Here is a 27342-nt window from a genome sequence, read left to right on the forward strand (position 1 = left end):
TCTGCCTACCTATCCCATAGCCCTCACTCTTTACTCACAGGTTTCCAGTTCTACTCAGGATGGTAATGTGTCCCCCCGTCCCAAGAAACCATGCTTCCCAGAACCCCCAGAGGTGGCCATGTAACAGCTCTGGTCAGGAAGAAGTAAGCAGAAGTTGCTAGGACTTTTTGGGCTTGTCTCTTCCTCCCTCACACTCTCTAGAGTGCGGACGCGAGGCTCCAAGTGAAGCAGGCTTGAAGCAAAAATCGAAAGCAAAGCCACGAGCCCAGGATGGTGAAGCAGAAAGACCGAAGGAACCTAGGACATTGATGCCTTCATGGAGCCACGGCATCTGGTCGAGATTGCTTACCTCACGACTTCATGTAAAAGTGAAATATAAGCCGAAGTCTGATGAAGCCATTAATCAGATTTTTCTTCATGCAGCCAAACATCATCCCCAAATAGAAAAAGCCCAGGACACAGTCTGTTCCTAACGTTGTCATTGTTTCACACTATGACAATGCCATTAGTGAGGGCTTGGTGTCCACTCTCTGTCTAGGTGATAAGCTGCTGGTGTCTACTCACAATGGGCAGTTCTACTCTCTGAAGGAAACAAGCTCTTTCCATTGGTCTAGCCCTCCATATTCAGTATGTCAGGGATATTGCCCCCCATGATGCAAGATGGCTGCTGAAGCTTCATACAACACACGTCTTCACATAACAACGTTCCAATGTAGAAAAGGATGGGAGCACTCTTGCCATGTATCAGGGTGAAAAATACATTCTAGAAGTCTCCAGCAGACTTCCTCTTGAGTTCCATTAGCCCTAATTGGGTTGCTTGCACAGTCCTAAATCAATTGTTGACAAAGCAGCATGGGACCACCAGGATTGGCTTAGACCAGGAAGAGCCCACCAACTGAGCACACTACTGCTCTAAACCTGAGCCAACTTAGGGTTCTTCCAGCAGAGAAGAGGAAAGTGGCTGTTTGGTAGGCAAGCAACACAGGGTCTGCCGAAAGGGGCCAACCTGGTGACAAGGGGGAGGAAGGATGTTAGAGGCAGAATAGGAATACGTGAAAGACAGTGTTATGCGTAGGGAGCAGTAAACTATTCACTACTACCTAGATATGAAGTCATAAAAAAATCCCCAAAAAAGAGGGTTGTGGAAATTTGGCCGAAGACATTATATAGAACTCATTGATTGCACTTGACAATAAGAGGTTCTTTACTGATTATCAAGCATTTCCAGTGTGCTGTCCCCAAGTGGGAAGGAAGGGATTTTTCAGGATATCTGGCATTTTGTGCTCAGGAAGGCATCAATACCAAAGATAAAGTATTCTTGGTAAGAAGCGAAGCTCACCAAAATGTGTATCAGCAGCTCAGCAGCTTCTACAAGGGTCACAGCTCACTGATTAGAGCCATGACTCCCCTCTGCCCCCAAGCCCAAGCCCAAACCCCTTCCCTTCCTGGCCTTCCATAACCTAATGGAATCCTTCCTCAGCCTTGGACAGATCCTCTTAAAACCAAACTTATAAAAATACTTTTTTCCCCCAAATAATCACTTTGATTAGCCATGGTCGCGTTACTTCTGGGAATCCATTCTAAATAAACAATCTAAAATAAGAAAAGAATGCTTGTCCCAAAGGTGTTTATTGTAATGTTTTTATGACCATGAAAAATTACCAAGATGCCCCCCTTAGGATGATGGTCCATGGAATTAATATATAACTGTGGAGTGAAGCTTAGCATTAACGATAAGCATTTAACTATTAACATCTAACTATTCAGAAGCACCGAAGGATATCTGAGGTCCAAGGTGAAGCTAAACAGAACATGATCGTGAGGAAGACCGAGATGGCCAGGACTTCTCCACCTGCTGCCACAGACGAGGCAGGTGGGAGAGACCAGCACTCACACGCACTATTCTGCAGGGCTGGGATGACAAAGTGCCAGGGACTGGGTGGCTTTAAGGGACAGACACTTATTTCTTGCAGTGCTGGGGATGAAAAGCCAGGCTCAGGGAGCCAGCGTGGTTGGGAGCTGGTGAGAGCCCTCCACCAGCAGCAGACAGCCAGCCTCTGAGGTGTCCTCAAGTGGCAGAAGGGCTGTGGGAATTCTCTGGGGTCCCTTTTGTAAGGACACTAATCCCGTTCAAGAGGACTCCACCCCCATGACCTAAACCACTCCCCAGAGACCCCCCACCCCAGTACCATCAGTTAGGTTTCAACGTATGCATTCTGGGGGGGGGGGGGGACACAAAACATTCAGCCCATGACAGCGCCATTCAAATTCCAGAATGTGACCCATACAATTAACTCCTTGTGATCAGAGAAAAAAGGGGAAAGGAAAGGAAGAGATGAGAGAGAAGCCCAAAGCAACCTATAACAAGGAGGGAGTGCACTTTCTCAATTCCTATTTTTCTTCTGTCTTAAACAGCTAATGTTATATAATAATATTAGCATTTCCAAGCGCTTCTGAGAGTTCACTTTTGTTGATCTAATAACAAGGTATATCAAAGTCATACCTAGTAACCTAGAATGGACAGCCTCTGTGAAGCTGGAAAATTCTAGAACCAATAGACACTATTAATAGTGTGCTCACTTCAGAAAGCCCATTTCAAGTGATTATGAGTCTCGGTAGCAACATCCATGATTTAGACTCAATGCATTTGAGCAAAAGAACGCTCTCGCAATTGCAGTTCTATGTCATTGAAACTAAAATACCTTAGATCATGAGATGCATCTCGATTTCAGAGATGTTAACATGTGAAAAAAAAAGTGCATCTTACCGTCAATGAAATGGGGGACAAATGTTAGTTTTTACCGAGAGTTTATTACCTACCAATTTTATATACATTCTTTCTAATACTTACCACATTCATACATGGTGCGTTCTGTTACTTCCATTTCACACATTAGGAGATTCAAGTGCAGAGAAATGAAGGAATTTACATATCGAGTCGTAGCATGAGTAGGTGCTAGGATTAGGATAGGATTAGGATCCCAACAGATGTCAGTCTGACATTTGTCATTCTGCCACACTATTTTCAACAATTTGGCAAATACTTTTCCTCGGGGGAGGAAAAAAAAAAAAAAAACCAGAAGAGCTGGTGCAAGGTGCCCTTTTAGATACCTGCTATACAGCCTGGACCACTAGAGGGGGTTCAAGGTCACCATTTCACAACCCCTAGGAATTAACGGATCTAGGCAACACTCATCAAAAAGACCCATAATCAGACAAATGCACTCCCCAATGGAAACGCAAAGCACCACTTCTGAAGTAGTCTTAACAACAACAACAACAACAATAAAATCACATCCAAATTTGATCTGTCTTCTACCTAAGCACTAAGTTTGGGAAATGTAGGCAACTGAATAGCGTATTAACCATCGCTTTCGGAGTGGAAACAGAAAAACGCAGACCATTAGAAAAATCTATAGGATAAACAACTTGGTTTCTTAAATGAATTGCAACGGGGAAAAAAGACATAGGGGGGAACCTGAGAAAGCATTTAAATGGCATCAATCAACCACAGTGCATGGACTTTCTATCTTTATGCAAAACAAACTATGAAAAATATTCTGAGGCAGTTGGAGAAATAGGAACACCAATTAAATGATGATATTAAAAAGTATTCCTTTTTATGTGTGATAATGATATTATACTTATTTTTATAAGAATATATTTGGAGGTAGTCACTAAAGTATTTATATGAAGAGGTTTCAAAATAATCTCAGGGTACAGGGTGATGCAGGAAGTAGATGAGGGACAAAATGAAATAAGATGGGCTGTGAATTCATGGCCATAGGAGGCTTATTACTATTCTCTTCGCTTCTGTATATTATTATTTAAAACTATTTTTGCCCAAGGGCCCTACTTTAAAATAAGTCACTTGATTTGCTTGAGCAACTACGTCCAATATTTTCACCCCCCTCCTCAATTATGACTGACCTTCGATTTCTTTCTCACCCAATCTCTGTCGCTTAGAACTCCCATCATCTGACCCTGGTTACTGCCATCATTTTTCCTGTTGGGTCGCAGAAGCCTCTTATCGTGCCCGTCAAGAGACTTTTAAGAATTCTTCAAAACTCCGGTAGAGTTGATTAGCGTCGTTGAACAGGAAGCTGCCGATCTCACCACCCGCCATGTGCACCACTTCTGGTCTCCATCCTGGGCCGCCATGTCTAGCCTCTCACCCAGGACCTGAGCTGGAATCCAACTGCCCATATCTGGGAGTGCTTAATGAGGCGATCCTTACAACCAACCTGATTGGGTCAATTCACACGTCCTGCAGACGTCCATCAAGGCAAGTCCCAGAGACTGGGAAGCCCCAACATCCTTGTGAAATCCCCATGCTCTCGCAGACATACTGGCAGGGCTGCTGGGGACAGAGTGAGGCAGATTCCTCCAAACTCAGACAACCATGTCTGTCCCGCTTTAGGGAGTTGCTGTTAGACATGCAGTCACATACTCCTTAGGACTGTTCTGCCAGGGTTTCGCCTGGTCAAGGAAAGACCGCTAGTCCATCCGTAAAAGAGCCTGGCAGATGTCACTCACTCTCAGACTTCACAGCACATGTCGTGTGAAGCTCATCTTTGGGTTCCAGGCTGGGAGGTACATCCTTTCTGAGAGCGTCATCATGGCCCCAGGGATTTGGGGGAGGTCAGCCAACTGGATCCTTGGGACCAGTCACGTCCTACCCTTAACCTAGTCCAGTGTTGGCCTAAGCAATAGACCTGTGGCCCTTCTTATGCTGCCGCTCACCAGAGAGACCTGGTGCGCAGGGTACTGGGTGTTTGTGGACCAGAAGCCCAGGGCTTAGACTAGGTCTGGAGCTGGAGAGCCCTCCAGGGAGACACTGGGTTGCCATCCAAGTGCACCAGTATCACTGGAGGGTTCATGGAATAGGAATATCCATGCCCTGGGTAACTGTGACTACAGAGTGCCCCCGCTCCCGCCCCCCTCCTCCAGCCAGAATACACTGACCTCTCAGTAAGGGGACAGTCACCTGGATCTCTGCCTCAGAGCGGAAGCTACAAAAGTGGCTTTCAACAAGGCTCATCTTTGTTCCCATTGACCCCCTATCCTGCTAGGATCACTGTGGCAGGGTTTCCCACGGCCCGGGCCAACCTCGTGGCCATGCTTCCACAGGTCAAATCTCGCTACAAAGCCATCATGAATATGTTCCTGGGAAGCCACTTACATTAAGATTGAGTTCAGCTGTGAGCAAGGTCTCTCAACTCGCACTGATGCATTTGGGGCCACATAGATCCTAGCTGTGGAGGGCTGTCCGTAAACTGGTTGCCAGCTCTTCTGGCCCCCTACCTACAAGATGCCAGTAGTTTCCCTCCAGCTGTTATAACCAAAAACGTCTCCTGATATTCCCACGCGTCCCCTGAGGTGGCCACAATTGAAAACCAATGAGCCGTGAATGGCACAAAATCCCAAATAACAGTAGCTAAAATGAGGCAGAAATTTGTTTCTCCCTCCTGCGAGCGCCGTCCCAAAGTAAGCGATCTAACAAAGAGGCCACTAGGAGCTGCCTCTCTGAGGATCACACCAGCCACACGTGGGTTCCCGTTCAGGGTCCAAAGTGCAGCCACCACGTCCAGCTTCGAGCCACAGGAAGGGCAGAGAGTCCCTCTACCAACGTCCTTCTACCTTCAGAGACACGTCCCAGAAGTGACACACGGCACGTGCATGCCACGGGCCAGAGGGAGTCACTTGACTACAAGGAAAGCCAAAAATGTAGTTTGTGTTCGGGGCGGTCACGAACCTGGAGGTTGGGGTTGCAGGAAGGGAAGAGTAGGTGTTGGGGAGAGCGAGCTGCCTCCACTGCACCATGGTGAGCACAAGCTGTATCAGATCATCTCACCCAAACCTCTGGTCCACCTGCTGGGTCCACCCAGGCATATGGACGCCTAGAGCCCCCTCCCTTCCCACCGCCAGCCTCCACCGGACCTTCAGCCAGCCCCCCGTCTCCCGCCCCCTGTGACCCTCCTGCTTTCCCCGCATCCTTTTCAAATGACGTCTCGCCTGGATTACACGTTAATGACAGGTCACTTTGAAAACACGGATACAACAGAAGAAGACAAGGACCCCTATTCACACTATGTTGAGATCATGGCTGTAAAGTGTTAGTATGTATCTGTAATAAGTGCCACACCCCGTGTCAGGTGCTCACCTGTCCCACCTGATTTCATTCTTTTTTTTTTTTAAGTTTATTGTATTTATTTTGAGGGAGACAAAGAGAGGGAGAACCGAGGAGGGGCAGAGAGAGAGAGAGAGAGAGGGAGAGAGAGAATCCCAAGCAGGCTCCACACCATCAGCATAGAGCCAAAAACAGGGCTCGAACCCATGAGCCACGAGATCGTGACCTGAGCCGAAGTCAAGAGTCAGCCACTCAACCCCCTGAGCCATCCAGGAGCCCCTCACCTGATTAATTCTTATAACAAGCCCACCACTGTTTCTGCAGTCCATAGAGGTGACCCTCGTCTGTGATTCCCCGACAGGGTGAGGAAATCGCTGAGCCAGAACTTGAACGCCGAAAACGGGCTCCCGACCTCTTGCTCTTACGCCCTTCATTCCACCTTTATAATCTGCATCCAGCCATCTACTGCACATGCACACACGTATGTACAAGCGTAGGGCTGTACTATAACATGATTTTGTAAGACTGTCCTTTTCAGATGATACATTGGGAACATCTTTCCATGTCTTTACATGTTCCTTAAAAATAGTGTGGTACACTGGATGAGAGCGAGTTTGGGACTCAAGTCAACAGGGATTGGAGACCCTGTGTAGCCAGAGTCTAACCAGGGTGCCGAGGCTCTCGACACTTTAGTTTTCTTGTCTGTGAGATTGAGATAATACTCGTGTCTGATTACTGGCTTGTTAGAAAGATGGCCCTGACACCATTGAAAATGACTTCATAATAATCGTAGCAGCTAATAGTTATTAAGTAGCTGTCAGGCATCATCAAAAGCACTTCAGGGACGCCTGGATGGCTCAGTCGGTGGAGCATCTGACTCTTAATTTCAGTTCAGGTCACAATGTCATGATTCGTGGGACTGAACCCCACATCAGGCTCTGTGCGGACAGCACGGAGCCCGCTTGGGATTCTTTCTCCCTCTCTCTGCCCCTCTCCCCGCTCTCAAAATAAATAAACTTTAATAAAAAAAAAAAAAAAGATTCTCTCCCTCTGCCCCTCCAGTCCTCAGAACAAAACAAAAAAAAGAAGCCCTTCACCATGTCAGTCATTGTCATTGTTCCATAAAGCCATTTGAAATGTCAGTGTTTCTATTCTGACGAGAGGACGCTCGTTTTAGTTTACATGCCCATAGCTGGCATCTGCGATAAACCCTAAGGACCCTCCTGGTATGCTTGGGATGTGCTGGATTCTAGAACCCCAAGGCTCCAAGGAGGCTGCCTTAGCCCCAAAGCGGCCACTGCCTGGATGTCAGTGGCTCAGTCTCAGGCTACAGGTGCCTGCCGGCTCCACCTGCCTGGTGAGTCGGCTTTCCTTCCGCAGGCTGACGCCCGGGCGCTCGCCCACCTCCTGCCTAGGGCCACATCCGAAGCGGCACCCGCCCTGGCAGGCTGGCTGATTTAGTGACCTTCGTGTCTGAGTGTGACTGCCCACTCTCGCCACCCTTTTAGAGAAAACGCGACGCCCACCCTTTTGGCGACGGAAGTCCAGAAATCACACGTCGGACAGCCTCTGACCATGGCCTTCGTCCTTGTCTTCCGTAACACGGCAGCTCCGTCTCCCAATGGGAAAATAGGGGAAGGAGACGCAAATGACTGAGAGAGAGTTTGCCAGCTGCGGTGGTTGGAAGGCAGGAGGGCAGAGAGCCTTTGAAGGGAGCAGGAGGGAGTTTGCAAGGCGGGGTAGAGGAAACCAGCCCCTGGGCGTCTCCTTTACTGTCACACCGCTGCCACACTCACAACACTTCTGACCCCAGATGTGGGGCTTTTCCCCACACCAAGCAATTCTTAGCTGGGTGTCCTACAATCTAATATAATTCGGACACTACTCAGGGTTACTGCAGTCTCCGCAGGTCATGGGCTCAGTCCCACGAGACCGTTCCCACCTCAGACTCCAGGGCAAATAGTAGGTCCCCAGGTTACCCACAGCCTGGACGATGGGGTGGGGCCGGGCTTCTAACCATGGCTCAGTCTTTCTGGGGACCAGCTCCCCCCCCCCCGGTCACCTCATTAGACAAAAGCACTACTACCCCCCAGGAAATTCTAAGGGACTGTAGGAACGTCAGGAACTCGGGACAGACCAGATATTACAACAAAAGATACCCCAAGAGCTCTTATCACTTAGGAAATTGCAAGGATTTTAGGGAGCTCTGTACAGGAACTGGAGGCAGAAGCCAACATATGTTTTTTTCTATGATGTCACAGGGAGGAGGCTGGGGCTGCAGACAACTCGGGCAGTCTCCCAGGTTTGCCTTCAGGTCCACCCGCCCTGCTCCTAGCTGGTTTCTGATTTTGTTCTGGAACGGCTCTGGGGGAGCTGCAGTTTTGTGTGTGGCCACTAGATGGAGACTTCACCTTTCAGACGGAGACCCTTTGCCCAGCTTTCCGGGTGACACGCCCGCCGGGAGGCTGGGAGAGAAGTCCTCCCACGTTCTGGAAACTTGGCCCATCACAGAGCAGAGCCCGGGGGGCACACTGCCTGCCCTGCAATGGTTCAACTCAGTGATTTTTGCTCAGTTTAAATTTTGCCAGAAAGGTCCAGCCTGTCACTTATTTTTTTTCAATCCCTGCTGGATTCTATCTCTGGGATCTTTTTCCTTTTCAGACCAATCCCCCCTCTGTTTTTATTATTGTTTTTACTAAGTTTGATTTCATATTTAAAGACTAATTAGGAAGAAAAAGACCTGTCAAAAAAGTCATCTGGAGGAGCAAGTTGCCTGCCTTTTGACCTCATATTAAGATTTCCTGTTTTTCTTGGGGCGCCTGGGTGGCTCAGTTGGTTAAGTGTCCAACTTTGGCTCAGGTCATGATCTCACAGGTCCTGAGTTCGAGCCCCAAATCGGGCTCTGTGCTGACAGCTCAGAGCATGGAGACTGCTTTGGATTCTGTGTCTCCCTCTCTCTCTGCCCACCGCCCCGCTTGTGCGCTCTCTCTCTCTCAAATATAAATAAACGTTAAAAAACCTTTTTTTAAAGACTTCCTGTGTTTTCGTTCTCAGGAGCAGACATCTGGTCTCCAGAGTCTGTCAGTAAGAGAGACATCACAGTGCCTTCACAGACACACACACACACACACACACACACACACACACTGTCACTCACAGACATACATGCTCACACACTTCTACACGTGCACACATGCATACATGTGCATACAAACGCACGCTGCCGCTCCACTCTTGCGCTCACCCACACACGTCTTCTATGAACACATTTACAGATACACACACACCCACACATATTCTCACTCACATGTGTGTTCACCCACACCTACACTCATGGTCACGCACACACATATAGACCCAAACACTCTCATACAAACATCCACAAGCCCTCACATGCTCTTCCGTGTGCATATACTAACCCTACACCTGTGCACACACACTCACATGCATGGACACACACTTATCACTCACACTTATGTACGCATCCCAAGTAAGAAAACAGGAAATACGAGAACATTTTTCTGCATCCCCAGTCATACCTGGCATTGCACTGGTTATCAAGTAAAAGGAAAAGCAAAAAAAAACAAAGAAACGCAACACATTTGAAGCCGGAAGAAAAAAACATTTAAATGATTGACTCCTTTCTGGATAAAGTAATTTTTGAAAGAGCACACACTGGTTCATTTGTTGTCCACCAAAACTTTGTTAGAAATGTCCAAAACTGGACAACATCGATCCAAAGCAAATATCAGAAGTCAAAATGAAATGCACGCCAGCTTGGCTGTTGCTCTAGGTAAACTGTCCAGAACAGAAACGGCATGACCTTGAGACTGGCCTTCCCATTCCTACATCCTGAAGGAAGACATCCACGCCTAGAGAAATCCAACAGCACTGGGGCAGGGAGCATGTCTCGACTATCCCTCTGTATCCCTAGTCCTAGCAGAGCACCTGACTCTCTGTGTTCTTAGTTGGGATATAAATGTAGGAGTGGATATGAGTGCACGAGCGAGTGCGTGCTCGAGAAGCACTAGCCAAAGAAGAGCATGTGGCCCAAAGTCACTCCAGCCAAGAGGGCACACTTGAATTCAATCCTAGCCTGTCGTTAACGTGTATCTTCTCTGCAGTACAACCTTTGCCATTTGACGCTGACAACCAAAGGTAGACTATAGACAAGTCCCAGGGTCAAATGTCCCTGCAGTACGGTCCGGAACTCTGCTGTTGTCCTCACAAACACCAGCTCTAACTCCACCCCCCACCCCACGTACATAATTCTGGGTCGGGGTCACTCTCGGTTCGGGCAATCTGGGGAGTGCACCAGCCATTCCTGTAGGCGTGGTTGTGTTTTCTTAATATAAATACTTTTTTTTTTACACATTTAAGCTACAAATTCCAGTTTCTGACATCTTAAAGTATCACTTATTAGACTTTTAAACCATCTTTTTAACTCTTTTTATATACTTTACTTAGATTTTTCTTTAGAAACACAGAGATACTTTTTGGGGGGGGGGTATCCCAAGACCTAAACATTTGGGTAGAGATTTCTTGAAGGCATATTCTCTTTTTGAAGAATGTATTCTCCTTTCAGAGCCAGAGACCACTCAGTGTCTTTATCAGGAAGTGAATGATTGCGCAGAATCGGCTGTTATTTCAGTGACCGTTGACAGAGAGGCTGGAAACTCCCTCGCTTGTTTGTTCTAGAGTCTTCCTTCCACTCAGCCCGACGAAAAACGGAACGAACTGTTTTGTAACCGTCCAGCACCGCTCCTACCTGCTCACGATGGCTCTTGTCGTGGAACAGGAGGCATCTGACCTTGCGGAACGATTTCTCTCCCATTCGCACTGAGGAAGAGTTTGGGCTTGATTCCGCACACGCAAATGGCTCCCGGCTCTTAAAATTAGAAAGGAACCTTGAATGATCTATATCCCAATGGAGGCCCAGAACACGCCCCTGCTGTGTTTTGTGTCCCCTGAAGCAAGCAGCCTTGCCTGTGTTCAGTCTGTGAGTGACCAGGATAAGCTTTATCCCAAAGGAGGACTTTTGCCCACGAATAAGCCCTACAGTGACTGCCCTGACCGCTCTGGCCATTATTTCGAGCTTTTGGTAGAAATGGAGTGGACTCCACCCAAGAGTTCCACGAAAGCGGCTGTCAACAACACAAGGTCCCTTGCGCGCTTTGTGGCTGGAGGTGGGGCTGGCGTTTCTCTTGTCTGCCCTCGCCTGTCCCCACCCCGAACCCTGCCACGGGACACCACAGGCTTTGCCTGGCTGCCGTGCAGTTACCTGGTCTGTGTCTATACCCCCGCGGGCCTTGAGCTCATGAAGGTGAGATGAGGCCTTATCCGGGGAGTCGTTCCACAAATGTTGCTGAGTACAAAGCTGGGACCAGACACTATGGCAGCGACTGCACTAAGACCAGAGCTGCTCAGACGGGCCTTTGCCTTCAGCAAATAGCCCGTCAGAGTTCAGGGTCTCGAGTGCCAGGACTTCGGGACGCAGGGTGCAGGGTACTCTCGGGATGCCCGAGGATGTACCCACAGTGGGTGCTTCCTGGAGGCGGCGACATCTAATTCAAGTCTTCAAAGACGTGCATGAGCTAGGCCCGGCTCCCTGCATGCCTGAGGAAGGAAGGGTAGAAGGAAGGGGCAGGGAGAAGCCAGTGCAAAGAAGGAACGACAACCCTGAAGATGCAGGGCCGCCTGGTCCCAGGCCCATGCCCCCCGCGAATCCCTGAGCACCTGCGAACGAGGCCAAGTCACCAGCCCCAGAGAGGGGGCCCTGCCCTGGCTGGCTCCCGGCCAGTTCCGTCTCTGCGCCCAGCTCTGTCTCCACCAATCGGCATTCCGTGTCATTATTTATGGCTTTTAGAAAGTGTCCTCTCTCTTTGCCACCCTTTCTTTTAACCCCAACAGCTTCCAGAAGACTTGCCAGAAGCAGGCCTTGCAGGGCCAGCTGAGACAGGGGCGGCTGGCGGCCGGGAGCATGGCCGGCGCCGCGGTCCCCGCAGGTGCGGTCCTGCCTCCACGTGATCTTGGCGCCGCGCGCAAAGCGCTGTCACGACTCGGTGGCCGAGGTGATTAATTAGCGGCGTGGCTGTGCGGGGACGCGTGCTGGCCTCCGCCCCAGCCCCCACGACAGCAGGGGTCAATATGCGGTGTCACTCCTTTCCCTCTCGCTCCCTCCAAAGCCTAATTGGCTGTGACACGTGGGCCAGCTGTTGTGAGAGGCGGCGCGCGGCGGGCGTCTCGAGGACAGAGGCAGGTGACGCGCTTGGGCCGAATGTGCGCGCTCGCAGCCGGCGACCACAGCTTTGTTCCTCCGCGGCTGGGCCCGCTGGAGGCTGTGGGCGTTAGCATCCTGCTTCTTCCTCGTCGCCTTCCTCCTCCTGGTCGCAGTCGGGAGGCCGGCGCAGAGAAGAGGGGTTCATGGGGGACATCAGGAAGCGCCCTTGGCCCCAGCAACGGGAACTGTCCTCCTGGACTGAAGCTATTGTGGGAGGAGGGGGAAGAAGGAAGAGACAGTTTGGGAGATCGGGAGGGGGAGACACTGGGGTTGGGAGGGGGTCTGTACCTCCAGGAACCCACTTGAGCAGAGAGAGAGAGAGAGAGAGAGGGGGGGGCTCCAGGACAGGGGCACAGCCCAGCTTGTGGGGAAGGTGCAAAGGGCTCTGCAGGTTGTGGGACACACGTCATTCCAGAAGGAACACACTTTTCTTTAAAGAACGGCTTCCTCCCTGCCCCCAGGGGTGTCCCCACACCCACTGTGACGGTGACTTTCTAACAAAAGGATCAGGGCGGCTGCCTGTCCCTGAGGAGAGAGCGGAGGGGAGAGACCTCGCCTGTAGGGCACCCCTACGGGGTGCCAGGAAGGGGGTGACACTTGCCCCTGGAGTGGGGGCGAGCTCCTGGGCCTCTCCGTATCCTGCTCCTCGGAGCTGAGCTAGCTGGGGAATCCGAATGGTTGGTTCGCTTGTCTTATTCACTCAACAACCTTCACGGAACCCGCCTCTGCTGGGCACCTGGGGCAGAGCTGGGGCAACACGGCGAGGCTGGAAACAAGACAGGGGTAGCCTGTCCCAACCAGGCGGGGAGGTGGCAGGGAGAGCCAGGCACAGGTGGCCTCCGGGCTCCCGTCCCAGGCTGAAGGCAGGAGAAACCCAGGGGGACTTCCCGGACTGAGTGTTGGAGGCCACAGGCGTTAGGCGCTTTCCCAAGCTTACGCCTGGGCAGGCCCGTGTCACCAGTGCTGGGGCACCCCAGCAATCCTCTGCCCCCCACTTCTCATCTGCAGCAAGGCCAGAAGCAGAAAGCCCCGCTGGGCAGATGGAGGAGGCTTTTCCCCTGCAAGTAAACGGCCTGAACCCTTTTCCAGGCCGAGGGCCGCCTGCACCCACAAGTGGGAGGTCGGAGGGGGTGAGTGAAGGGGCCCGAGGTGTCCCGGCCGTGGGCAGTAAGAGCCTCCTTTGGGAGGGAGGGCGGTGCAGCCCCTGTGCCTGCACAGTCTGAGCAGCTGTGACCCCCCTGCAGTCCCTGCCTGTCACCCTGCTGCTTGTTAGCCCCCCGCCAGGCTGCCGCTCGGGCAGATGAGGAAGTGCGGCTGTGTCCTTGGCTCCAGGACCACCCCACAGTCACCTTGTCCATTCGTCCTGAGTCCTCCGGCCGTCGGGGGTGGACACAGGGGTGGAGAAAGTAGGACCTCGGCCTGATCCTCGGCTCCCGGGCGCCCAGCATTCTGACTTCCCCGCTCCCCGCAGTAGGAGCACACATCACCAGGCCCTGCTGTGCCCAGCACCTGTCCCTGCGTGCCTGGCTCAGGGAGGGTCATTGCCTGTGTGCCGGGGGCGGGGGGGGGGGGGGGGCAGGAGGGGCGTGTCTCCTTGATGAGGAGCAAAGGTGCTCCTTCCATTAAGCGGGACGGACGAGATCAGTGTGACAAGGAACAGAGCTGCGCAGCCAGACATTCGCTCAGCCGCCCGTGTGCTCCTAACCAGAGCCGCCCGGACCACCGGGAGGGGGGGTCCCTAAAGCCTGCTGGACTGTGACATTGCAGAAGAGCACGCGGTGGGAACAGGACAGAGGGCCAGAGGAGGGGGGCTGGAGTCCGTGTGGGAGGGGCTGCGACAGGGAGGGTGCCCCGGATGGTGGGACCGGGGGATCCAGGACAGCCGGCTGCTCAGGGGGGGCTTTTCTTGACCTGCCGTGCCTCCACTCCCAGTGCTCTTCTGTTCTCACTAACCAGGGCCACCCAGGGCTTCGCAGGGCTGGGACTGGCCTCGCTACGCCTCCGTGTGACCGTCACAGGGACTTTCCTCCACTCCCTCGGCCGCAGCCGGCTCTCTTATAGAAGGAGTTTTCATTTCGCCACAGAACAGGTGTTTTTTTCTTTTAAGGCTGGTGGTCAACCTGTTTGTCTTGGGAACGTTGCATCCAGACAGCCCAGGTTGCTTCTGAAACACCGAGGGGAAATAGTCAGTCATGGTCTGTGTCCAAGTCTGCATGATCAGGAAATAGGCTTTACCGATTTCCCGTCACCCCAGCCCTGGTATCGACACCACCCCAGACTGACGTTTTGACGTAACGAGCTAAGCGGTAGTTTTGGTCTCCGAAGGGCTTGGGCTTCTCACGTCCCGGGCTCAGGATGCTCGTGGCTTCCCCCTGTCCTGCCAAGTGCAGAGCCCAGCATCCTACGAAGGTGCCGGTGGCATAGCACAGCTTTCTCTGAGCCCTCAAGGTCACCCAGTGAAAGTGTGAGGACAGCGCATCAAAGGGGCATCAGGTGCCACTTTGTGAAAGAGAAGGCGGTACCTGGCGCTCGGGTGGAGTCGGGGTCTCCCACTACCTGGCAAGGTCAGCGCCTCGCCTTGCCGCTCCGAGCCGTGCTGGCCGCTGGAGGCAGCGGTCTGTCTGGGTACATCTTTTTATTCACTCCAGCTTGCCTGCCTGCCTTTCCGAATTTGGCACTTGGCTGGCTCTTGTGGCCCTCCGAGGCAGATTTTTCTAGAATGTGTTCAGTGAAAATCTAGATCCTTAGGACCCTTAATGTAAAATAATAATAACAATAATAGTAGTAGTATATAGCCGAGCGGGTTCTAATTCTACAGTCATGCGAGTTTGGGAAATGGGACTACAGTATTCGTCTCCCACATTGACCCATTCGACGTTCTGAGAAGTCCTGCCACGAGGAAAACCTGTTTAATTTTACTTGATGTATGTAACTGCCCCAATTTATTTTATCACAGAAGCCCCCTTTGTATCTAACACCTATTAGCGTCTCACGGAACTTGGGTTTTCTAGAATTCACTTGAAGTAAATGTTGCTGGATTAAAGGATCCTCAGTGATAGCGTGAGGTGTATGATTTTCGCAGGCGACTCGTGGAGAAGCAAAGCCTTCTTGAACCAGAGGAATAATTCCTTCATGACAACCAGTGGGGAGGCAGATGGTGCCTCTGAAATCACATCACATGGGTGACCTCCTACTCTATGTGGCCAACCAACACAGAGAGCTCCGGGAAGCACGGGGATGTAGAACGTTGGGCATCTCTTCAAAACTCAAAAGCATACCTCTTTAGGGACAGGAGGCAGAAGGTCGAAGCACATCCCCTCGAATAATACTTATCTCATGCAATTTATTTAGGGGGAAAAAAATCCATGTGCACACAGGAAAAGGCAATCAAGCAGAGGGGGATAGGAGAGACCCCCTTCCTTTTAATCCAGATTCGCTCTCCAGCATGTACCTTTTTAACCAAAGCGAACGCTGTGCGTGAACAAAAAGAGGTAGGAAATAGTTGTTAAATGAACGGTGCACATCAGCTCTTCCATCTCGCTGCTGAAAATGAAATAGTGAGATCACATTGCATCAAAAGATTGTTTTGCATCCGTTCTTTCATTTAACAAGGACTTACTGGGTACGTCCGAGTGCAAGATACTCACGCACCAAGAAGAAAGAGGGTCGAGGGAGAGAAGGGGTCCGTTTTGCCCTCAAGGAGTTAGTACATTGCAGGGGAGTTAACACACAGACTCTGAAAGCAGAGTCATGGGATCACTGGGCTTTAAACAGAAGGCCCCTTCCAGGCTGTACAGTCCCAACCCATCATGTGGACACCTGAGGAAACTGAGGCTGAAAGAGATTGAGGGATGCAATTAGGGCCACACACCTTTGTGGTGGCAGCTAAAGCGAATGCGTTGTCCTCCTGAGCTCAGTGAGACTCTTCCTTCTGTTCCAGCAAGAGCTTGGCAGAGCCCCAAAGAGCAGTGAAAGTGCTAGGGGTGGGGGTGCAGAGGACAGGCCCCTGAGAAAGGAAGCATTTAGGCCAGGACTTTAAAAATGTGTAGGATTGCGACAGCCTGGGGACGGCGTTGAGGATGGGAAGGGGTTCCAGGCGGATGGAACAGCCAACAAAGATTTAGAAATGAAAAGGTACAGAGTGGGCTTGGATAAAAGAGTCCGGTTCTTGGTCAGATGCTCGGTAGAGAGAGAATATTGCCACGGAATCGACCCTGAAAAACAGGGGAGAGTCAAGACCCTGGACGGCCCAAAGACTCAGACCATGGGCTGGCTTGGGTCAGCGTGATGTGGTCTGAGCCAAGCACGGGAGCTTTGGAGGCCGTTATGTTGTCCAGGCCGCGGGCAGAAGGTGAGGGTGAGAGCAGCGTAGCCAGGAACAGGGATAGATGGCAGAGCTATAGGATGTATCAGGGGAAGCATCTGGAGTGAGAGCACCCTGAAGGAAGCACGTCCAGACCAGGAGCGATATTCGCCAGGGGGTGGTCCCAGAGTAGAGGACCCGGGTGATGAAGTCTGCTTTCCATCAAAACTTTTATCGGGGGGGGGGGGGGTGCGCCTGGGTGGCTCAGTGGGTTAAGCGACTGACTTCGGCTCAGGTCATGATCTCATGGTTGGTGATTTCGAGCCCCGTGTTGGGCTCTGTGCCGACAGCTCGGAGCCTGGAGCCTGCTTCGGATTCTGTGCCTCCCTCTCTCTCTGCCCCTCTCCAGCTCACATTCTGTCACTCTGTCTCTCTCAAAAGTAAATAATAAAAACATTAAAAAAAAAAACCCTTTTATTAGCAAGTTAGATGTCACCACTGTGTCTCTCATAATGGCTATAGTCTTGTGCTCAGTAAGGGACGATTGTTATTAACCACATGGAAAGGAACACTGGGTATTGACTTGCTCTGCCCATGGGAAGCATCACAGTGAGGGCTTCACGTTTTCTCTCTTGAATTCATATTCTTTCTCTTCAAATCGAACAGGTGTCTATGCACACACACTAAGCTGCTGAGAAGTGTTTCATACTGTGGAACATCTTGGTGCTCAAACCACATCTGATCAATACTTCCATTTTATGCAACTTTTTTTTTGGCATATTTTACAACACTGTTTTGCCTGGAAGCAGGGAGATTTGCAAATGAATGTTGCAGTCGTCCAAACTGAGCGTTTGGATCATCTCGTGTTTGAATATAAACAAATAACCTGAGTTGAATGAGCTGAATCTCGACGCTCCCAAATATTCAGACATTTGTCACTGTAAGGTCCAGGTGTTCATGTATTTTTACCTGGCGTACGAAACAGATATCTGGTATTGTGATGACCCGGGCTCAGAACTGGGGTCGCGGTTTAGGTCCTGAGCTGGGTGCTCCCCACCGCATCCCTTCTTGTGATGCCTGCCTTTCCTGCGCTGTGCTGTTCCAGACGAGCACACACACTCTCTCCCAGAGAGGTCTTCATCCGAATGCCAGCAAGGCTGTGAAAACACCTTCCTTCCCCGGGACCACGGGGTCCGCCGCCACGTCTGGGACTGGGAAGGAGAGCTGAAGGACCCAGCCTTATGTTCAAAGCAGAAAATCAACAAGCTCGTTCTCACAAATTAAGGATAAATGAAAGGAGGGCGAAAGCAAAGCAGGGGGAAAGAGGGAAATAAGGAGACAAGGAGAAAAGAAGGAGAGGGGTGCAGAATCTGTCCACTCTGTGCTGCAAAGAACTGGGGAAACACATACCCTGTCCCGGCTGTTTGCGGGAATAAAGCAATCACGTGTGTATATCACAGTAGTAATTAAAACCTCTCAGTCAGATGCTATAGAGAGATTAGTTGTCACATTGTGTTAAAGGAATCCTTGCCTTATTCCCTAGAAGGGGACGGACTGCCTGCCGTCCTGTCATCTGTTCCTGTGCTAGAGTAACCCTCAGCCAGAATGCCTCACTGGCAGATTCTGTGCGCAGAGCCTTTGCAGTGGGGAGGGTTCTGTCTGCTAAAGAAGAGAAAAAATGGGCCTCATCTAGGTGCCCAGCGACCCCAACCTTGAGCCCCAACAGCCGTGCAGTTGACTTCAGCTAAGACCCTACAAGCTACTTAGAGACACTCACTTTTCCAGTCTTCCTTTTCAAGAAGGTGAGGAAGAAAGTTCAAGAGGTGACCAGGAAGGACACGCAATGGGGTGACGGGGTGACATCGCAGGAGACACTGCGTCCGGGACTCTGGACACTGGGCTTCCAGCCCTCCGCTCTGCCAGGCGCTGTGAGACCTTGGCGGAGTCCCTTCACTTCCCGGGCTACAAATGGGACCCAACGGTTCCAAGCCAGCTCTAGTTCCATTCTTCTAACTGAGCAGAATTGTGTGGTCACTAAGTTGCGAGAAGAGCAGTGAGGTCCTTGGACAGGTGCTCATTGCCAAATAACCAGTTGCTTCCTTCGATATTCTGTCGGCCCAACAAAAAAGGAAGCCCAGCCAAACCGGCTTTTAGACTGATCTGATTGCTTTTTTGGCTGAATTTATGAGCCAAATAGTTGGTCACTAAAGAATGCACACGGACTACCTGAATCATCTCCCTGGCACCTGTCCTAATCATGCACATCTTCCACCGGGGGTGATTCTTTAACATTCATTGTGAGCACATCCTCTGTGTATCATATTCGTACAGTGCCTTTATCGGAAAGCTGACCCGGGGGCAAGAAACTTGCCTGCAGTACCATTAAGAGAGCAAAAAGACAGCTCACACAATGGGAGAACATGTTTGCAAATCATGTACCTGATAAGGGGTTTCTATCTGAAATATAGGTGAGGAACTTGAACAACTCAGCAATCAGAAGGCAAGTAATCTAAGTTTAAAAATGGGCAGAGCGTCTAAATGGAGATTACTCCAAAGACAGACACATGAAAACGTGCCTTAAACATCGGGAGCTGCCAGGGAAATGCACATATCAAAACCACAAGGAATTACCTTTACGCCCACTCGGATGGCTATAATCAAAAAGACAAGACACTAGCAAGACTTGATGAAGACATGGAGAATAAGGACCCGGAGGACTGGAGCCCTTGGACACTGCTGCAGGGGTGGGAAATGCTGTGGTTGCTCTGGAAAATACTCCAGCAACACCGCAAAAGGTCCAACAGGGTTACCCTATGACCCAGTGATTCTGCTCCTTGCTATATTTCTGTTAGAAAGAAGAACATATGTCCACATACAGACAGGTGCAGGCATGTCCAGAGCATTATGATTCATAATATGCAAAAAGTGAAAACAGTCCACGTGTGCACCAATATTGAATGGATAAAGAGAATGGGGCGTATCCATGCAATGGATATTATTCAGTAATAAAAAGGAATAAAGTGCTGATACATAAGCAGCACAGATGATCCTTCAAAGTCCTATGCTGAGCAAAAGGTGCCAGACATAAAAGGGCATATATTGTATGACTCCATATATGTGAAATGTCCAGAACAGGCAAGTTCATAAAGGCAGGGAGTAGGCTAGTGGGTGCCTGTGGCTGGGGGGCAGGAACAGGGGACAGAGGAGTGGCTGCTGGAGGGCATGGGTCTTTGAAGAGCAGCGATGAAAATGCTTTAAAATGGATCGTAAGGGCGCCTGGGTGGCTCAGTAGGTTAAGCGTCAGACTTGGGCTCAGGTCACGATCTCATGTTTCTTGGATTCGAGCCCCACATCAGGTTCTGTGCCGACAGCACGGAGCCTGATTGGGATTCTCCCCCTCCCTCTCTCTCTACCCCTGCCCTGCTTGTGCGCTCTCGCTCTCTCTCTCTCAATACAAATAAATAAACTTTAAAGAATAAATAAATAAATAGATACATACCTACAATGGATTGTAGCAATGGTCGTACAACTCTGTGAGTACACTGAAAACCATTGAACTATACATTTTAAATCGGTGAATTGTGTGGTATGTTTATTTCAATAAAGCTGCTTTTAAAAAAAAGAAAGAAAAGAAAATTGTTCTCTTTACCTTCTCATGCCTCAGAACCTCACCCAGCACCTTGTCCCTCAAAAATGCTAACCTGTACAAATTGGATTGATGATGGCAATAACAATAAAAATTCTACTTCCGTTAGGTTCGAACTTCGCTGCCAGGAAGTGGCTACCCCGTAGGAGAAAAATAAAGAGTTGAGTCTAACCGCTGAGGTGTTAGGGGCACATGACACGAATAGTCTCCGTCTACACAGTTCGGTACAAATCCCACAACCCTGTGGTGATGCAGGCTGGCTCAGCGTGCACACTTCATGGTGGGAAGGTGGACTGTTGTGTCCCTCCAGGATCAGTGGTTTTCTTGACCTTTCACTGTCCTCCTGCCAACTCATCACCTGTAAAACTGACTTCCCTGTAATTCAAGGTGTGATCCTAACACATGTTCAGAAACTAGATCCCATCTGGTGACTGGATGTGATTAGACTCCATAGCTACAAATTATGGCCGGGGGCGGGGGGCGGGGGCGGGGGAAGAGGGCTAATGGTTCCAAACCATCTGGTTTTCCTTTCTTCCACAGGAATCAAGCTTCAGAGGGCTGCCTAGGAGCTAGGTGTGGCCGTACGATTAAGTTCCAGCCAGTGGAAGGGAAGTGATATATGCCACTTCCGAGGAACCTTAAAAAGATTGGGCACATGCTGTCCCGCCCCTCCTTTTAAAAATTCTGTTTGAGAGAGGTGAGCCCTGGAACAAACATCTTTGCCCACAGAGAAATGACAGCTTTTAAGGGGGCATTGCTATCTATCTCATTTCTATCTAACTGAAGCCAGTGGGCTTTTCGGGTCTCTTTGTTGTAACAACTCAGACCGTACTCTAACTAGCAGAATTAGAATAATGTGCACATGACCGATGAGTAAACCGAATGCTAGTTTGTCATTCCCACTACGCATACCTCCCCAAATGGGAATATATAATTCGTTCTACCAAGCATACTCTTCTGATTGAATATCATGGGAAACTGAATCAGAAGCACTGTTATCAGACACATTAGGACTGGTAGTTGTTTGTTAATCTAAATGAGTTGGTTAAAGTGGGAGATCATTGTAAATGATACAAACGTGTATTAAACATTGTATTTTAATATATATGGAATACTTCCTGGAAGTCTCCTAAAAAGAAAAGGGTGGGCTCTTCATCATGAGGCTGGATGGTTGCAGCTCCAGGAGCTATATTGAACCTTGAGGATATGGTCACTTTCCAAGGACAGTGGAGCAGAAAACTGGAAGGAGCCTGGATCTCCAGCAATCTCTTAAAATTATCGTTGGAATCTGGACTGCTCGTCCCCAGACTTCTGTTCCATGAATGATACTGTGGGCATCAGTCTACACGTTTTATGGAAGGAATGGAAAGTATTGGTCAACCCCATACGTTGATTAAGGGGTAATCAATTAAGAGCATTTACAAAGTAATCAGAGTCTGGAATGAGCAGAGGTTTAGAACAAAGCTACTTAGACATCGTTACAAGACACATCATTTGAGTTACAGAAAGGCATTAGTGTCTTTATCCCACGGCGAGTATATCTCTTTTGTGACTAGAACCACTGGCTGTATCATTTCCTAATTCCTCTGGTGGTACTAAAAATTGTTGACAATTTTTAAATTTCCAATTCCCCCTTTTTAAGGTACTCAAAGTCCAATGTAGACTATGAGGTAACGTACAATAAAATGGAAGAGTTTGAAGTTTAACTAGTTTTTTTAGTCTCAAATAATTCTGGGGACATTTCCTATATAGTGGCTATAGCTGTAGCCTTGGTTTCATCAGCCAATACCCAAAACTGGCTGAAATAGAGTTACTACAAAAGAATATGCCATCGACTCTGCTTGCCCATGGTCATTGCCAAAGTGGAGTGTATGTAGCTTACACAGGGCCATGTTGGAAGGGATCTGAAGTGCATTATCAGACCCCCGCATTACTTTTCAAGGAAAATTCCACCCCAGCTACTCTGGGACATCGTATAGAATCATTTTGAAAGATGTGCCAGGAAAGGTGAGCAAATGATTAAATAGCTAAATGAGTGCTTATCTGCATTATCCTTTAAAATAATTTAAAATAAGAAATGAAACTGAAGTCATGGAAATAATACAATAATTTTGAAGTAAAATAGTCTCTATTATTTTCACGTATCCCTTCGTAAACTCAGAAGATACTTACCAAGGGCTTCTGATTTACTATATTAAGAGCAGGATGTGGCCGTGACCACTACCTGACCACCAGAGGGTGGTGTCCCCTTTCCGTGGTTTACATTTGTTGCCGGGAAGTGGCTCCCAGCCGGGACTCCGTGCCCCAGCTCCCGTGCATCTGATTGACCGGTCCCAGCCCATGCGATGTAAGTGATGTTACTTCCAAGCCAAGGTTGTTAATATCCAGAGTGCCTTCTCCACTTCTCTTTCCTTCCACGTTGACTTTGGACACTCACTTGAACATGGTGGCATCACAGGATGCAAAGAGCCTGAGTCCCCAGGTCACCACTTGGAAAACCTCCCAACAAGAACTACCCAGCCGGGAACACTGGGATGGATTTTTCATGTTGTTAACTCACTGAGTTTTGGGGGTGTTTTGCCACAGCAATTAAACTGCCTTGACTAATACTGAACACATAGGATTGGGAATTAGCAAATCCTCCTTCATAGAGGCAACCAGTCCCCTTATTATGATCTTATTCTATTGTTATGTAACTTGGTTAGAAGACGTTGGGGGTTTGTGAGAACTTCTCATGGGGATTCTTTTTTGCTTTTTAAATAAATTTTTTTAAGTTTATTATTTATTTTGGAAAGAGAGAGAGAGAACATGCAAGGGGAGGGAGGGGAAGACAGAAGATCCGAAGCAGGCTCTGCACTAACAGCACAAAGCTCGATGCAGGGCTTGAACCCACAAACTGTGAGATCATGACCTGAGCCAAAGTCAGACTCTCCGCTGACTGAGCCACCCGGGCGCCCCTCCCTGGAGGTTCTAAGAATCTTTGTCACACAACACACTCTCACCAAAGATGAGAACAACCCCAAATTAAGTGCATTTTGGCAAGCATTTTGTGCATATATTTGCAATGAAAGTCTCTTATAGGCAATCGCCTGGTTGACTGAGTGGTATATTGGGGAAGAGAGCCAATGAGACAATGGTGCCCATAACCGTCTTTACTAAGAACGCTCCGCAAGATCTGGAAAATGTAATGCCGATGGTTTGGGTATCCAGGCCTTCGGATACGTCTGGTCCATAAAAAGCTGTGCCACCAGGCCGGGTGTAACACGGTCCACAGCCCCAGAAGCAGTGAAGGTCCAGCAGTCAAGGAACATGGACTGAGGGTTGGGTGCCTGGAATACAGGCACCACCTGTCATGCCTGCCTCTCTCTGGAATTTCTGACGGTCTTGAACCCCCGCAGATTCGTGACCTGGAACAAAAGTTTCACAGAACCTTCATGAAGACCCCATGCAACTCAGGAAAGTATTTTCTGTTCTATTTCCTTTTATAAAAGGCTGATGGGGAGCCAATAAACTATTTTCACAACCCACTAAGGAATTGGAACTCTCAGTTTCAAAACTGTCCCGTCTCATCTGTTACCCCTCTGCCTTCAAGCACCCTCTCCCGTTCTGATTTCTCCTTAAAGAAAGCCTGCACCTAAGAAGGTCATATTCATTTCCCTCCTAGTGAGAGTTTGCGTCCAATTTTTACTTTCACAGGAAATACTTGAATCTTTAGCCTCCGAGCGGAGAGAAATCCCTGATCTCTCTCTCTCTCTCTCTCTCTCTCTCTCTCTCTGTCTCTCTCTCTCTTTCTTCTTAATGGCTGAGTTGATAGATAAGTCCAGAAAGGCTAAGTTCTTGGCAAAGCTGGTTGCAGAGTGGGGATCAGAACCCAGGGTCTCGCGATCTGGGGTCCTTCCTTAGTGATTACTCGGCCGCTTCTCTGAACGACCCACTGTGCCCTCTGGTAATCAGCTTTAAGATTAACAAGATGTGAGGTGAGAATTTGGTGGAGACAGGGTATCGAGTATCTAGAAGATCCTCAAACCGCACGGACGTATGCATGTATGAATGTACACCTGCATGCATTTTTGATGATCAAATAAGATATTTCATTTACGAGAATCAATTCCTTCCTATAGTTCTCTGGATTTAGGTTGTGGTGGTGTCAAAATAAAAACAACGTAAAATTTACCATCTTAACCATTGTTGAGTGCACGGTTCAGTGCTGTTAGTTATATTTATGCTGCACTACCATATACCCGCAGAACGCTTTGTATCTTACAAAACTGAAACTTTGTACCTGGTAAACGATAACTCTGAATCCCTCCCCCCTCCCCTCAGTCCCAGGCAGCCACCCTCTGCTTTCTGTCTCTACCTCAAATTGCATTTGTAGGTGACTTTTTACATCCAGGCCACCCAGCCACAGCCGTGGAGCCGGCTGGCAGGCTAGCCGAGGTGGGGGGGTGGGGGGGGGTTCCGTGGAGATGGGCACAGCCTTCCCATTAAATGTCACGTCTGAGCTCAGCAGGTGGCGCAGTCCGACGTCAGTTGCCACTGAAGCAGCCTCTGAGATGATGAGAACCGTTAACCTAGGAAAAGCCGGAGCGGGTGTGGAAGGTAAGAGAGGACGGCGAGCAGGCAGACGCTGATGTGACCACGGAAGCCGCGTCTCTGCGGACAGGCAGAGGCAGACACCGTGACTGACAGCAATAAAGACAGAGCAGCTGGCACGCCATTAATAATCACGGGCTCCCGGGAATTCATCCCCCCCCCCCCACCACAGACGAGGACAAACAGTGCAGGCTGTCATCAGCGTGTGCTAGGAACACCCTTCAGTCACCCTGGAGGCGTGACTTCATGCCCCTCACCTTTTCAACTTGCTTTTCTAGGTGCCTGTGACATTTATTTCCTGACCTCAGGGTGACATCTCATAAAAGCAAAATTATCCCAACCCAGCACTTTCTAAGCCATCGGGCTTAATCCATGTAAATCATTACTGTAAATGACAACGGCCGTCATGGGCAGAGCCCGGTGTTGTCCCACCTCTCCTATTTGTCCCAAGCAAAATTTGTTTCTTTTCTATCACGCGCTTAATCTCCTTTGTTAATGGTAAACTCACCTGTGGACAATGCAAGCAATCGACAAGGTCATTCTAGGAGCCAGAGAGGGGGGGGGACAATGGTGAACACAAAGGGAGAAAAGACAGCCCCGGTCATGGAATCATCAGCATAATAGTACTTGTAACAAGGGCCACATTTAAGCACTAATGAATGGCCAGGTGGATGTCTCCACCCAAGGAACCAACATGAAATGTACAAGAAAAAAAAAACCCAAAACCCAACAACAACAAGGTATCCTTCTCAGTTAGCACGTCTCACCAAGAAGAAACTCTCAAAGTGGCCAGTTCACAGAAGCAACAACCTCATTCTTGAGGAGCCTCTCGGGGCATGAACTGCCAGTTGCACCAACTAAGCAAGCCGGCTGCTGGATACAAAGAATCTGGAAACAGGAGCGAGGCATTCAGGCGCCTGCTCTCACCAGCAGTGAACTTTGAAAAAGACAGAAACTGTCTGGGCCTTTTCTTTTTTTTTTTTTCACTTTGGCAAAAATGTATATAATCCACCAGCCCTGCCCTTCCTCACAGGAGTTGAGGACAAAATGAAACACTGTAAATAACATTGCCTGAAACGTAGGTAGTAAAGGCAAAGTATATCTATGTGGGTGCCCATACATGTATGTAGTCACATGTGGCATACACGCACGTGCACACACACACACACACACACACACAGGCAAAGCATTTTTATTAGTTTCGTTATTAAGAATTCTTCCACAGGGTTTATGGGAACCTCCGTCCGCCCTTCTGCCCCAGGGATATTCACTATAATGCTAGGAAATAAATGCAAGTTGCAGCAATTCCAGTGCTGTTTGTAGGACGTCGAGGCCACTGGAACGAAGGACGATGCATGAGGCAGGTAACCACTTTGCAAGGCATGCGTTAGGGTGGGTATTTCTGAATCGGCAAAGTTATACAGAAAGGTTGTTCTGAAATGTGCAATGTGTGCTGTAAATTCCCAGAGTCCAGCAGAGGGTCCCGGAATCACGTTTGACACAGCCACAGCGAAAAATGCCTCGTCGCTTGCCTGGGTGGTGGGGGCCAGGCGGTCTCGAGCAGTTGGCTGATTCTTCTGGATTTAAATATTTGAGATTACAAAGTGGGTCTAAGCTTCTGAAGGGATCATGAGCTCCATTTTTCTCTTAGGCTCCTGGCTAAGAAGCCCCCTTCAGAGACTGGAGCCCCCTTCAGAGACTGCTGGGATGGGAGGAAGGAAGATGGTTTTAAAATTTAAGGTTAAAAAAACGATAAACGAGAAATAAGTAGCATAGAAAGAATTTAGAAAAGTAAATACCAGTAATCTCTTATAGTCACCTGCAGAGGACAAATGGGAAATTTACCCTTCGCTTAAATTGTTCTGTACCCTAAGTTTTTCCACTTGACTCATTTAGGGAACAGGTGTTATGCCCAGAATTTGTGATCCCCAAAGACCACCAGGGAGCCAAAAGCAATGCAAAAGCAAAGAGCCTTTATTCGAGCTAGCTCGAGCTCAATCCCCTACCTGCACCGACGCAGTGGTGAGATGCCGGAGAGAGAAAGCGAGTTTCAAAAGCACAAAGGTTTTATAGGGGTCTAGGGGCAGTTGGCGGGGTAATGGTCATGGCCTTAGCCGATTGGCTGGGGAAGGGTCAGGGTCCCGTTGCGCAGGTTGCCCGGCATGGTTTGAACCGGAAGTTTGAACGGGTGAGCGGGAAGTTACTCAAGGGGAGGAGGCGTGGTCTGAGGTTTGAACAGGGATTTCTTTCTGTGGTTTTCCCGAAAAGGGGGCCATGTTGGGGACGTAGTCACTCAAGATGGAGAACACAGAACAAAATGGAGTCGGCCGGCCTAGGTCCGCTCTTTCACAGGATTATGCAAGATGTCACGAAGGAAGACACAAGGTCAT

This window comes from Acinonyx jubatus, chromosome E4 (assembly GCF_027475565.1).
Source record: "Acinonyx jubatus isolate Ajub_Pintada_27869175 chromosome E4, VMU_Ajub_asm_v1.0, whole genome shotgun sequence".
Taxonomy (NCBI): Eukaryota; Metazoa; Chordata; class Mammalia; order Carnivora; family Felidae; genus Acinonyx; species Acinonyx jubatus.